This window comes from Amphiura filiformis, chromosome 20 (assembly GCF_039555335.1).
Source record: "Amphiura filiformis chromosome 20, Afil_fr2py, whole genome shotgun sequence".
In the NCBI taxonomy this organism is placed as follows: Eukaryota; Metazoa; Echinodermata; class Ophiuroidea; order Amphilepidida; family Amphiuridae; genus Amphiura; species Amphiura filiformis.
Window position 1 is genome coordinate 63,831,146 of NC_092647.1, and position 14,444 is coordinate 63,845,589.

Consider the following 14,444-nt stretch of genomic DNA (forward strand, 5'->3'; position numbering starts at 1 on the left):
TTTGATGTATTTGATATATGGTTCTATTTGGATGTTTGTATTTTTAATCATTCTAATATGTATAATTCTCCCAATTACTATGTACTTTATATTTTATGACATGACACAGGGCCCCTGTAATAGCAGATTTATCTGAAGGGTAACCCTGTATAAATATGGTTTTAATAAATAAATAAATAAATAAAGACACGTGCTTTTAAGCACGTGTCTTTATTATTTTATTAAAATAATTCAAACATAATTCTTTACCCGGTGTGGACGATGTGTGTCCCTCCTTTTCATTTTCGTATGACTTTGATCAAGACCCACATTGTCACGGGTTTAGTGAAATTTGTGAAAAAGTTTAAGCCACCAAACTTATGTCATTGTGTCCGCCCTTGGTATTTCTTAATTCCTTGCGGATTTGTTCGATATGGTCCGTAGGTATGGTCTAGTATCTTCTTAGGATCGATGACATCTATAGGACATTGCCCTGGATGTAATTAATTCCCGATGACAGGACGTGTGAACACAACTAAGCTGATCACTACATCTGTCGACACTTCCTGGCACTTTTGTTTTTCAGACAAGAACATGTTTGTCGCAATTACCTTAATTTTATCTACAATTTTAGAGAGAAAAATACAAATGATTTTCATAAGTGTTCTCTATAAAAAAAAATTGTGGGTGTCCACGATTGTCTACTAGTCAGTGTGTTTAATAGCTTTTAATTCATTCTTTGTCGTCACAATAAATATTGTACGATTATATTCGTCATTTAATTGATCAAATTTGTCATTACAAATGGAATATTTATCAGACAAGAAATGAATACCAATCTCTTCCATTTATTATGACCAATTTAATTTGTCAAATATGAATTATTTCAGTGTAAATGTAAAACTAACCCTTCCATTCATAGGGCGTATCAGTTGACCTTGTCGGTGAATCCATTTGCCGTCATCCCGATGTGCACATTGTTTATCTTTAGTGGGATACAGTGTAATCTTTATATAGAAACTTCACCATCTTTTCACCCATCATTTTCACTAAATTCAAACACAATTTGGCCTTTATAAAATTGAAAATACCAGATCGATTGTACCGCGATTGGATATCACGAATCATTATATATGATGTACAGTAATTATTCTTATATTCTACGATGCTTCAGTTTTCACAAAAACAAAATATTTTATTGAAAAAAACTATTCGTCTATTTCTAAAAGAATCAAAATTCAAATCAAAATTAGGCTCCGCAAACTATGTCAAATTATATGTATGGTATTTCTACGCGTGTATTGCATATAAACAAAATGATCTGGGCTTTATTTGATCAAATTTATGGCCTCGTGTTTCAAAAAATACAAATATACACTGATTGCATATTTTTTGATCAAACAACTATTCCAGACTCTGCCATTAAAATTAAGTAAGTAATGTGAAACTCGTGAATTTAGCCTGCCAGGGGCATTATTATTTTCCTGATTATGATTATATGATATTTAGTTGAAAAAAAAAAAAAAAAAATAAATAAATAAATAAATAAATAAATAAATAAATAAAAAGAGTAGAACCTGTGTAACGAAAGTTGTAACTCTGAGTTTCACGCTGATGTGATCATCAGAATTCATGAGATTGTCTGATGATCGCATTAGCGTGAAACTCAGAGTTACAACTTTCATTCCACAAGTTCTACTCGTATTATTGGCTCTGCTATAATACATCGAGCACTCTGCCCAAGTCGTTCGAGGTTAATCGGGGAGTAAGTTTACAATGTGACTGTTGAGGGGTGATTGTTTGACTTGTACCTACACTGCTTCTTTGGCTCCCCTTTAAACCACAGGATTCACAGTCCAACATAATGGCAACGTCGTCAATGTCAAAACTGTGACCACTGCTCTCAATATGATTGTAGACAGCTGAATTGTTGGAACTCGAACTGACTCGTCTATGTTGGAACATGCGACTCTGCAGGAGTTGACTGGTTTCACCATTGTAAAGATCTTTACACTCCCGATCCTCAGCGCACTAAACAACGCAACTTATGCGGCCCTTAATTGCTTATCCTTAAGGTAAGGTTAAAACGCATTGAAAACGCCACAGCTTATCTAATATTATCAAATCACCAAAACGAATAGTAACATAAGTATGCGTAAATGAGCTGTATAAACAACAGCAAAGTATGTGCCCAATGATTTATCTTTGGCATGTCGCTTTTTTTTTTAAATAACAACACACCTCCCCCACCCTCACCACCCCAACAAAAATCAAATTTAGGAAAAAAAACGCCCCGGAATTTATAAAAAAAAAAAATGTTGGTATTTATACAGCGCCTTTCAAATGTGAACATGTACCAAAGCGCTTTACATTTATTCAGCCGTCGTTAGAATATGTCAGCTGCCATACAATGCCCAAGGCATGCTCATACCTTTGGGCGGCGCTCAATGGACAGTATTCATAACAGCTCCCCATTTCACACCTGGGTGGAGAGGAGTAATCGAGATAAAGTGCCTTACTCAAAGGCAAAACACGATGGCGTCGCCGGGGCTCGAACCCGCAACCTTCCGATTATGAGTCGTAGCCCGTTCCGCTCGGCCACCGTGCTCCCTTAACAAGCATATAACCAGGGCACCGACACTACCTCATTTGCATAGCAAAATGACCCGTCTCCTCCGCAGCCAATTTGGTTCCACTCCATCGAAATCAAGCTGGTCACGGAGGAGACTACCCTCCTTTGTGTTTGTTCATTTGTGTATGGAGAGCCCTTCTTGGAGTCCGTAATGACTTAGGCTACGTTCTCAGCCAGAGTCCGACGCTGCATTGTACTAGAAATACCTTTTCTGTGAAATCGCTATAGAGCCAACCGGGAACACGTATTCGTTTTGAAAATATAGCATTAAAATTAGTATCACCCTTGTGGCCCCCGAGCAGTGGAAAACCTTAATTCTTTCATTAAAAAGAAATGAAAATAAAAAAAAAACACGGATCTACCTGTGCACCTATAAAATGAGCACAGCAATTTGTCTCAAATATGAATGAATTTTAACAAACATACGGGATATGATGAACATTGACCTGACGCCATGATAGTAGGATCCATACAATGTGTATACCGTATTGTCATCATACCAATATTTGTCATAATATATAATGAGTAATATTTAGCAACGTTAATGTGCAGTTCATATGCACAAACGAATACTGATCTTTATGATATTCAGGTTTGTGTACATCACATTTAACATGTCACATAGGAGGTTATACGTGTTGACCTTCATCTATTGTATTTGTTCATCTGTGTATGGAGAGGGGAAACGCCATTAAACGCCATTAAAACTCCATCAGTATTAGGGCGTAGTTCAGTGAACTCACCGGATTGCTATTCGAAGTACTTTGATAATACAGATAATATGTATTAATGGGTCGAGGCGATTGCATTGAAAAACCTACTAAATTATTCAAAGTAGCAAACGTGAAAATCTAACATCAGCATGATCAGAGTCCGTACTTTTATGAATTCACGGGTAGGGTTGTCGAATTCGGAAACAATGTTTAGCGTACAATATACGCGTACATTCGCGTCGACACTGTGTATAAAATTTACACTTACAGAGGGGATTGCTGTTTATGATTTAGGCAGTAGAGTTTATGATCAAGTTGGTCTATATCTAATTGTTTACCGTCTGGTGATGCAGTTAGATAAAACATTTTCTACAGGGGATCTCGGATAATCCACTGTAAGTCAAGAAAAGAAATCTGTCCGGTTTTTGTGTGTGTTTTCAATAAACCTATGGAATTACGCTTCGTGTTTGTTGAAGGCTTGCGTACAAGTAAATTGTATCAAATATCAGTGCGTATGCTCTGTGTATTTTCAGTTTTCAGTTTTCAGTTTTCAATTCTCTCTTTCTCTCCTCTCTTCCTCTCTCCCCCCTCCCCCTTCTAACTCAATCTCTCTCTCCACTCTCTCCCCCTCTCTCTCTCTCTTCATGGTATGTTGTTTTCAACTGCTGTCTTAATTGTTGATTTCATGTCAGCATCGTTCACTTTACTATAGCTTAAGTATCGCGTGTTCAATTAGTTAAATGAGTCTCAATATGTATGCAACAGCTGTTGAATCACACACCACGTTTCTGTATAGTTTAATCTACATTAAATATGCAATTTGAGCTTGCCTTAAAAACAAAAGCAAAAGCACATTTTAATCTGATTAAAATAGTGTAAAAATAGTAAATTTAATATGTCAGTTCATGATCTATTAGTAATCTAATATATTTGTGTTATATCATTTGTTTTCTATTTATAGAATAACTCCATTTCAGTTCTGATCGGACTATACACCTGTTGCATTTCTATGATAATTTACAAACGAATGATTAAAAACACATAATTACAGCATGGCATTTCTGGAAAAAATACGCAGACCTTCTATATCCCCGTTGAAAGACTACCAGGCTTGATCTCATAATGGCTTACGTATAGTAGTGGCATGGTAGCCCATATTCGTAAAAGATGATAGACATTAGGTCCAAAGTATTCCTGTTACCAAGTTTTATACTTCTGATATTCAGTATCTGTTTGATAACTGTACATATTGGATGCAGTTGCTGTGTGTGTGGAAGGGAAACGACCTCGAAAAAGTCACCCGTGTGGACATCAATTCTGGTAATTCATTAATGTATTTTGTTTATTCGCTTCCTTCCTTGTTTATTCGCTTAATTTTTATGTGGTTTGTTTGTTCACGTGTAACGACCTTAGTGTTGGTTGAAATTGGATTATGAATTTCCTTCCATTTGATTCAAATAGGTTGAGAGTAAAATTGTTTACTACTTGCGTTGTTGGGAGTGCATGATAAATGTGTTTTCCGTGCTTCGTATTCACTCTCTTCTTTCAGTAAAGGCCATTATGCTTATATAGGCTTTTAAGTCCAGACAATGTGCCTGAGATAATTTAAGTGAACATTTACTCTTGGTGAAGACACATACAGTCAACATACCGATTCCGGTACCCATACAGAATATTCTCTTCCCACCCTTTCATTAATCTACCTACAATATTGAGAAATACCTGACTAGCATGCATTAAACAGCATTAAGTATATCGTTATGAACACGGCAGAGTGCCGAATACGCAAAATTGCTGTTCTGAGTAAACGGCGTTTGAAAATCTTGGTACCATTCCATTGGTCCTTCTAAAAATTTAGAACATTCGTGAGCACTCATTTGAAATGTATATTATAGAAGTGAATGTACACGAATAATTTGCAATACTTGCATGTTCTGAAATAATCGATATATCCCTCAAAACGCGTTTTAACAGCTATTCGGCTTATGCTGTATCCAAAATGTCTCTACCACTGCGCAGAGAGAGGTCGAATACGCATTCAACTACGTGTAAACCATAGCACGCATTCTTGATTTGGGGCTTTTGTGTAGAAATTACTGGTTATCCTAAGGCTATGTAGACTTAACTTGCTATGTAAGTTATAAACAGTCATCCTGTAATATTTGCAAAAACACGAGGATTTTAAAGCAAAAATAACAATATTGGCCTATATTTTGTATGATTTTCCGGGATTTTTCCAATTTCACGGGCGCGCACTCACATTATTAAACCACAGCAATATGATTTGGGGAATGTTTGTACTTATTTTGGTATCACTGGAGAGAAGATACCTACAGCTATACGTTGGTATCAAATATATTAGTATATGACATGTAATATAGAAAATTAGGGGTTTCCCTATATTACATACTATATATCAACATGATTTGATACTGCTAACGTATACGATTCTTCTCTCTGCCAAAATTCATTTTTCCCACTTATTGCGATTCGTCCAAATCAAAGTTTCAATAACTCGAGCTTTTTGCTAAATATTACATGAGCTATTTCGGTGAGTAAGATTTACCATTAATTTTTGGTGGAAATAAAGATCACCTGAAACATATTCATAAGCATACAAAAACTCAATTTGCTCAAAATTCTCGATTCGTCACTCTGCCGAATTCATAACGATATGAATGGTGTTCCAGATACATGAATTCGGCAGAGTGACGAATAGAATTTTGAGCAAATGAATGTTATTCGACCCTCTTGGCAGTGGTAGAGACATTTTGATACAGCATAAAGCCGAATAGCTGTTAAAACGCGTTTTGAGGAATATATCGATTATTTCAGAACATGCAAATATTGCCAATAATTCGTTTACGTTCACTTCTATAATATACATTTAAAATGAGTGCTCACGAATGTTCTAAATTTTTAGAAGGACCAATGGAATTGTACCAAGATTTTCAAACGCCGTTTACTCAGAACAGCAATTTTGCGTATTCGGCACTCTGCCGTGTTCATAACGATTATATACCATACTATAGATGACAATACACCATAAGCACCCAGTATATGTATGACAATGTCTGATGGTCCTGGCACATTATAATTAACTAATATTTGTATCACAATTTTATATTCCAGGGTTTCCTTCTTGCTGGATTGGGGACATGCATATCAGTATTCAGAGCCGAAAACAAATGGGTAAATATTGATTGGTTAGACAATAATAACTGCGCGCTATCTGTTTTGAGGTCACTGTGTGAAATCGGAGGGGTTTGTTTTGGGCTGAGCCGCTGAGATATTTTTCCGAGGAAAAATACCAAGCCCCCAACACAAACCCCGACGATTTCTCACAATGACCGTTAAACATAATAAGGCTACTGACAATCGATCTTGAGTTTCCCGTCACGTAATTTTAGAAAACAAGTGAGGTAACTTTTTTATTCTTCATTATTCATTATTTTTGTGACTTTCATGACTTGAGTCTAAAATGTGTTTTTATTTACCGCTCACTCGCTCAAAGATGGATGTTTACCTCAAGTGAGATTTAAAATAATATTTTAAAAAAGCTGCAAGATCGGTAGCAAAATGGATGTTTTGATTTTGATTTTACCACTTAAATTGCACGGATATTCATCTTTTCTTTTTTTTTTTGGTTGAGAATAATAATGAATTTCAGTAAGGGTGAGGGCGGGGTAAACTCTTCTTAGTATTGTTTTAAATCTCACATGAGCTAAACATCCATCTTTGAGTGAATGAGCGGTAGATAACAACACATTTAAGACTCGCGTTTGGTCATATAATGAAAGTCACAAAAATAATGAATAATAAAAAAGTTACTTCACTTTTTTTTTTTAATTGAAGGAAGGAAACTCAAGATCGATTGTCAGTAGCCTAAAATAGGATTGGGTCACAAGCATTGTATATTCACGAGGTTATGAATGTTTTATATGTTCTGCCAAGTATTCACAGCGGTTATTAATAGCAGCTCTTGTAGGATATTAGTTCGAGGGACTATTATTTCGCAGTCAGTGTCGGTATATTTGTTACAGATTGTCTTAAAAAGCTATTTTCCAATGACGTAATGAGGGAATACCTTGTTACTTTATAGCTACCTTGAAGACTATATCGGATCGAAAAACATACCTTTCACTTGGCCAAGGAGTCCCGCCTTTTCTGCGTACTAGTAATACTGGTTTTTCATCTAGAACAGGAGCACATTCTTTACTGTAGGGATTTTTATAAATTGGTCAAAATGATATTGAAATTTCGAAATATTATGCATATGTTCGATTTTTACAGCTACAGCTGAGAACTATGGCAAAATAGCAACGCGAGAATATCAAAACTTTCTGATGTTTACGTTTAATATTTTGCTCACGTATATGTATTATGTATATTAGGTTTCCTAAGGCCAAATTCGTATGTTCGAAGAAATTGACATTTTTCTAACTCGCATTTTCACTTCCGGTGGCTGAATTTCTGCCAATCCCATCATAGATTAAAACCAAAACCAAAACCAAGGCGCATTTTGATTCCATTAATACATTAAAGTGGATTGGAGTATCTAAATGTTGATACAGTCCTTTAAACATGCAATACTAGTTCATGATTAGGGATATTTTATTTTGGAAATAAGAAAACAAAATAATTCGAACGAAAGAAAAATATCCCCCATTCCAAGTGGCGCAATAAATTCAAAATAAGATGGAAACCAAGCGGTATTTCGGATCAAACCCGTGTATTTAGTGATACATACTCTCAATTTAAATGGCCAGTGGCCCAGAGTACCATGCCATTTGACCAAGTTGATTGTTGAAGTGGCACTCACGGCCTGACTTGCGGTGACTAAAACTGTGGCAAAATACATATACAGTATCTACTCACCACCAATGTCTTCACTAGGTAGGAAACTTCACTCTAATCAATTATTTATTCATATTTGGCCACACATTCAACAGGAGAATCAACTCTAGTGATTTATTTGGATCCATATTGTTATTGGTCGTTATAATTCAGATAGAATAGATTTCTTGATTTGTACAGTTCCCCCAGGAGTTTCTCATTTTTACAGCGAGTCATGGGACTGAATTAGGGATGGTAATGAACTTTACGATAAAATCATCGGTTGGATCAGGTATGGATTAGCGTTAGTGTAATGATTGGTGTTAGATATAGGGTAATTTTTCATTGTTTGTGGATCATATCGTTATGAACACGGCAGAGTGACGAATCCGTAAAATCGCTGTTCTGAGTAAACGGCGTTTGAAAATATTGGTACCATTCCATCGGCCCTTCTAAAATATGAGAACATTCGTGAGCACTCATTTGAAATGTATATTATAGAAGTGAATGTACCCTAATTATTTGCAATATTCGCAAGTTCTGAAACAATCGATATTTCCCTCAAAGCAGGTATTTACAGCTATTCGGCTTTATGCTAAATCCAAAAAGTGTCAACCGCTGCGCAAAGAGTTGTATACGGGGACGAATCCGCATTCAACTACATGTAAACTATAGCACTCATCCTTGATTTGGGGATTTTGTGTTAAAATTGCTGGTTGTCCTAAGGCTATAGCTCCTAAATTTGGTATATAAGTTATATTAGTCATCCCCGTAATATTTAGTGAAAACTCCAGTTGAAATCAAGAATTTTAGAGTAGATATAACAATATTGGCCTATATTGTGTGTATAATTTTCTGTGATTTCCCAATTTTGCGACGGCGCTCTGACATAATTACGCCATAGCGATATCATGTGGGGAATGTTTGTACTTATTTTTCTATCACTGGATAGAAGATACCTATAGCTACCCATTGGTATCAATAATTACAGTATATGACATGTAATATAAAAAATTCTGAGTTTCCAGCTATACTATACAATTTATCAGCCTGTTTTGTACAGCTAAGTATACGATTCGTCTTTTGGTCAAATTCATTAATCGCACTTAGGCGCGATTCGTCCAAATCACAATTTCAATATCTACGTCGGGAAGTAAGATTTATCATTAATTTTTGGTGGAAATGAAAGATCGCCTGATACATAATCACAAGCATACAGTAACTCATTTTGCTCAAAATGCTCGATTCGTCACTCTGCCGAATTCATAACGATATGAAAAGGTTTGACTACAAAAACGATTCTCTTATAATTGTATCTACGCACAGTTTCCACCTCGATACACCCCTTTCCAAGCACAGCGAGTCTAGCAGTCTGTGTTTATACTAAAAGGTTGAGTGCATAACATCATAAGAGCTGTGTGAGATCTAGTGGAAATAGGCCTCTTTGATTGGCTTTTGTCAAAACCTCAAGTGTTCCCTTCATTCAATCACCTTAAAAACATTTTTTTCTTTAGGTCAACAGATAACGCAATTCAATGTTTTAGCAAGGCAAATGTGGTAAATCTGTTGAAAACGACCTATCCCAGCATAATTTTTGACCAAAATGTAGGTTTTAAAAGTCAAGTGTTTCTTACAATATTTTTCAAATTTTATGCCATTGAATGAAAGAGCACACTTATATTATCCCTATACTAGCCTCATTAGAATGAGCAATGGCCAATTCTCTTTAAATTGCAAATCTTGTGCAAAAAGTTAATACTTTCGCCTGTTTTTGTCATACGGTTGTAAATTCAATGAACTATGACTTTGCTAAAGAGCGCTTACAAATTAATATGAAATTTAGAATACGTGGCTTTGAAGTAAGGGTCAGATGCAGCTAAAGTTTGTTCATGGCTTATAATTGCCGAAGAAATAAGTATAGCGGGCACGCAGTTGAGCGCTAGTTGCGCATTGCGTTGTGCGTGACTGGTACTCGCTTAAGTGAATTTATGCGAGCATGAGTTAGGATTGTATTGACGCGCGTAGTAACAAAAACTGAATAATGTTCGCCTATTATAAGCCGAACAAACTTTTTATGTGATTTATTCATTCAATCTTGTTTTCTTACCCAGGGTTTGCCATTCACAATAGCCTGTACTGTCTACGTACTCATCTGTATCGTGTGCGCAGCATTGACTTTGACCACCTACTTCAGTGTTGTTGATGATGGACATAATTCACTCTGGCTGGTTATGTTTGGACTTTCCTCACATTGGCAACCACTGCTGGGATTGTATCTTGTGTGATGGTACCAACCTGTATCGAATACTGTACTCAACGTCTTACTCTTTATGTAGGTATTTCTGGATAGTGGCTGATAAAAGTTTGAGTAATCCTACAGGATTTCCTTTTAAATCATCTTAAGATAATTAGTCTTTTTTACTTTAGTTTGAAACAAAATAGAAGGGATACAAAGCGATTACCACGCCATAAGCTTCCCACATCGTCTGGTTAAAGCGCTGGTTTACAAACCCAATGGACCCGGCCTTAAATCCGCAACAAAGATTTCTGATGAGATTTCTATTCGTTTTCCAACTCAAGGGAAAGAAGATGCTGTTCACCGTCGTGGCATGTACCTTTTTGGAATAAGATTACATCCCGATAGTATGTGTTAACAATAATCAACAATATCGTTAGCTACATCACAATTGTTTCCTTTAATACAGTACTTAAACTTTAAAGCTTCTGTTAAAACTAATGCAATATAAATGACGAAAATTGTCAACAAACAAAACAAATTTCCATTTTGCTTTCAGACGACAGTGACGTAATGTGAAGACACGGATCTTTCAGTTTGGTGACACACACTTGATTCAATGACGTACTACGTAAAATGAGCACTCCGGGTGTATTTTTCAACAAAGTCATTCGGTTTTCATCATGATCAACGATTATTTGCAGGATAAGAATACCAAGAAGTTCAATTTAGCATTGTAGTTAACAATTTTCCCTATCCAAATCTACATACTGATAATTATATTTGGACCGGCATGGAAGAGAGTTTGGAAACACTGATGACCTAATTTTGTATTAATAACTGTGGGTGGTATAGATAACACTGAGTAATGAAATCCATTTTCTTCGTAATTTGCACAAAATATTTTTGAATGAAATTTCCCTTATATTGTTGTGCTTTTGGTTGTTTAAACCTAACCAAGGATAACCAAAGAAAGCATCCTTATACCCGTGCCTGTTACTACACTACGCAAAAAAAGTTTCTTTATGGTTAGGAAATTTACCCACTATTAAAATATAGCGACTAATTTTGTACATTTGCTAAATAATCGCATGCGGGCGATTGTCCTGCGCATTTTGACACCTCAATCACTACCCTACGACAGCCCTGAGAAAAAATATGAATGTTTAAGTAACACGAGGTCAAAAAATGAAAAAAAAAAAAAGGCCTATTCAAGTTTTCAGCATAAAAGAACACAAAAAACAACAAACATGCAGATAACATTTTTTGTTTACTTGCTGAGCACATTTCAGGCATTATACTGCCGCTTCCAACTTCACTTGAGATTAATCTTTTTTCTTTCAGTACTTTTGTGTGTCCACCGTTGGCTTCCTTTTCAGCAGCCACGCGGCGTCTCATGCTCCTAATGAGACGTCGAATGTTACTGCTTAATCCCATTCCACTCGTTGATAACGATGCGACGCAATCCCACCAGAGTTGTATCTGCCATTATATTCTTGTTTTCTCGTCTCTTGAGCTGATCCCAAAGGTTCTCCAGGGGGTTAAGATCGATCAGTTCATCTGGAGGGCCACTCAAGTGTCTCAATTCCTTCTGTTTGGTAACATATTGAACATACAGTGTCTTCCATACTGCTTTGAATCCCTTTTCCAAACCCATCTCTCAAAACGTAAATGTCTTAGTACCCACTCACCTTTGTCTTTGATCAATCATCTGCAATTTTTGCAATCTTTATTTGTCGACCTCTTGGTACTTAAACATTCATATCTTTTCTCAGGAGTGTCGTAGGGTAGTGATTGATGTGTCAAAATGCGCAGGACAATCACTCGCATGCGATTATTTAGCAAACGTACAAAATTAGTTGCTAGATTTTAATTGTGGGTAAGTTTCCTAACCATAAAGAAACTTTTTTTGCGTAGTTTATTAGGGTCCTTGGTCATTGGGTAGGGTAAACAAAGAGACAGGCGTTACCTAGACTTGCTACAAGTCCTCAGGCATGTTCTTTAATCCATATATCTTTTTTTTTTCAATTCATCGGAATCCATAAAATACTCCACAATATAAAAGTCCAATTACAAGATATTTGTCAGCCACTGCAATTAGAATACATTAAAGGAGTATTTTGTGATCCTAGCATCCTCTTTTTATGACATTTTGCAGTAGATATCCACGTAGGTATATAGGACATTATAGCGAAAGGGCGCTAGACCACTAAAACACCGGTCTTTCACACACTGTGGGTGTTCCATAATCTTGTCTTAACCAGCCTTTATTAACAACAGGCATCCACCTCTATTGAAATAAGCTGATTGGTACTTCAAACTTAACAATGAATTCAAGTAACAGATCAACTTACGTAAGCCCTTGCGTTTTCGTTTCTGAACAATAGAGCTCCCGAAACAGAAAATATAAAAAGACCCTAAGTCGACCAGTCAATGAAGCACTACTTTCATTACTGGCTTTGAAAAACGCAAAAACAAAAGCAAACTAAGAAATAGGTCACACTTGTTGTCTTATCCTTGCAGTACATAAAAATGAGCATATGGTTTAGTGTCATCAATTCAATTCCAAGGCCCATGATCAATTTTGCACAGGTTTAAACCACTTTCTCGTACACGTGTTAATCGTGTGGTTTTGAAAATAAGGCACAGTATAGTTAACGCAAATGATAAAGGAAACCGTGGCGGATTAATATTTCATATTGTGTGCTCTGTAATTAACTCCGCGAAGTCACGATAATTTGATACTTAACCGGGTATAATTAAGGTAGCGCTTACCATTGGTCAAACGATTTGACTCTTTATGGTGCACAAAGTAGAAATTGGAAAGTATCAGCAAAACCAATGGTCCAAAACAACAGAAAATATTTAGAAACGGCAATTTTTTATGACTTCCCAACCTAGTAATTGCAAAAAAATCACGGAAGAAGTCACGATGTTTTCACATTCAGGCCCCAATGACCACCTTACCTTTATTAAAAGAGTCCTTTTCATATTATGTGTCACTTACTGTCCGCAGTATTATTATCAGGTTAGCACAGGTACGTCGACTTTTACATGAGTTCCGTATAAGAGCCTTGAAGTTTTTGTTGTATTGACGAATTATTACTAGATAAATGATAATTCAGTCAGTCCCTATTGCAAATAATATAAGCGATTACGGGGCGATTAATTTTACCTCGTATATTGACCCAACTTGTACTTAATTTCAAATTAATATGATAAAGTCTACAGATTTGTAAAATATATTAAAATATCTTCTAAATAGTTCATGAGGGAAACAAAAACTTTTCAAAGGATTATCCCGAGTGATATAGAAATATTTAATTTTGAACAGCACAGATAATGTAAAAGTAATGAAAAACATTTGCTAGAAATAATTTTTATGATTAATGTTGTTAAAATTTGGTTTAAATGATGAGTGTTACTGACGAAGGTCTCTGTCAGCAAAATTTAACTCTCATTGAATTGTTCATTATCAAAAACACGAAGGGGAGAGGAGTTTTACCTACGCCAAAAGGACTTAAAGAACCGTTACCGAAAAAAATGCGCGCAACATAGTGCGTAAAAATTCAAGATGGCCGCCGTTACTATGGCAACGGTCTTCAAAACAACAGTAAAGTAATTTAAAAAATCATATGAACAACTACAGTGTCCCCTTCGAAGAAATATTGGTAAGGTAATATTTCCTTTTGATTCCTGTTGTTTTGGAAACTATTTAATTGCTCAGATTTTAATATTTCCGAGTCCGACTGATTTTGCTTGATCGTATCACATTTGCACTCATTTTAGTGATAACTTACCCCAGTATTATCTATGCGAGAATTGTGTACGTACTAATCCATCCAATCAGATAAATCAAGCATAACGATAAACCAGATAAATAAGGTGATGATTAGGTGATGACAATAAAATGGTAATGACCGGGGATAACACGGGTATCTATCATTTGAATGTGTCTCATTATTGTCTATTTGGTTATGAAGGTGTTTTGGTAAGGGTCACTAACCATATGGATAAAATATAAACCATCTTTGATACGATTGAAATT

General features: G+C 35.8%; 1 long non-coding RNA gene across 1 annotated transcript; it reads left to right on the plus strand.

Moving 5' to 3' along the window:
* Window positions 1–4,305: 4,305 nt before the first annotated feature.
* LOC140143108 (uncharacterized) lies at window positions 4,306–11,480 on the plus strand. The gene is made up of 4 exons (XR_011857617.1): window positions 4,306–4,644; window positions 6,457–6,516; window positions 10,272–10,492; window positions 10,956–11,480. It is a non-coding gene; the product is annotated as an uncharacterized lncRNA (long non-coding RNA).
* Window positions 11,481–14,444: the final 2,964 nt, after the last annotated feature.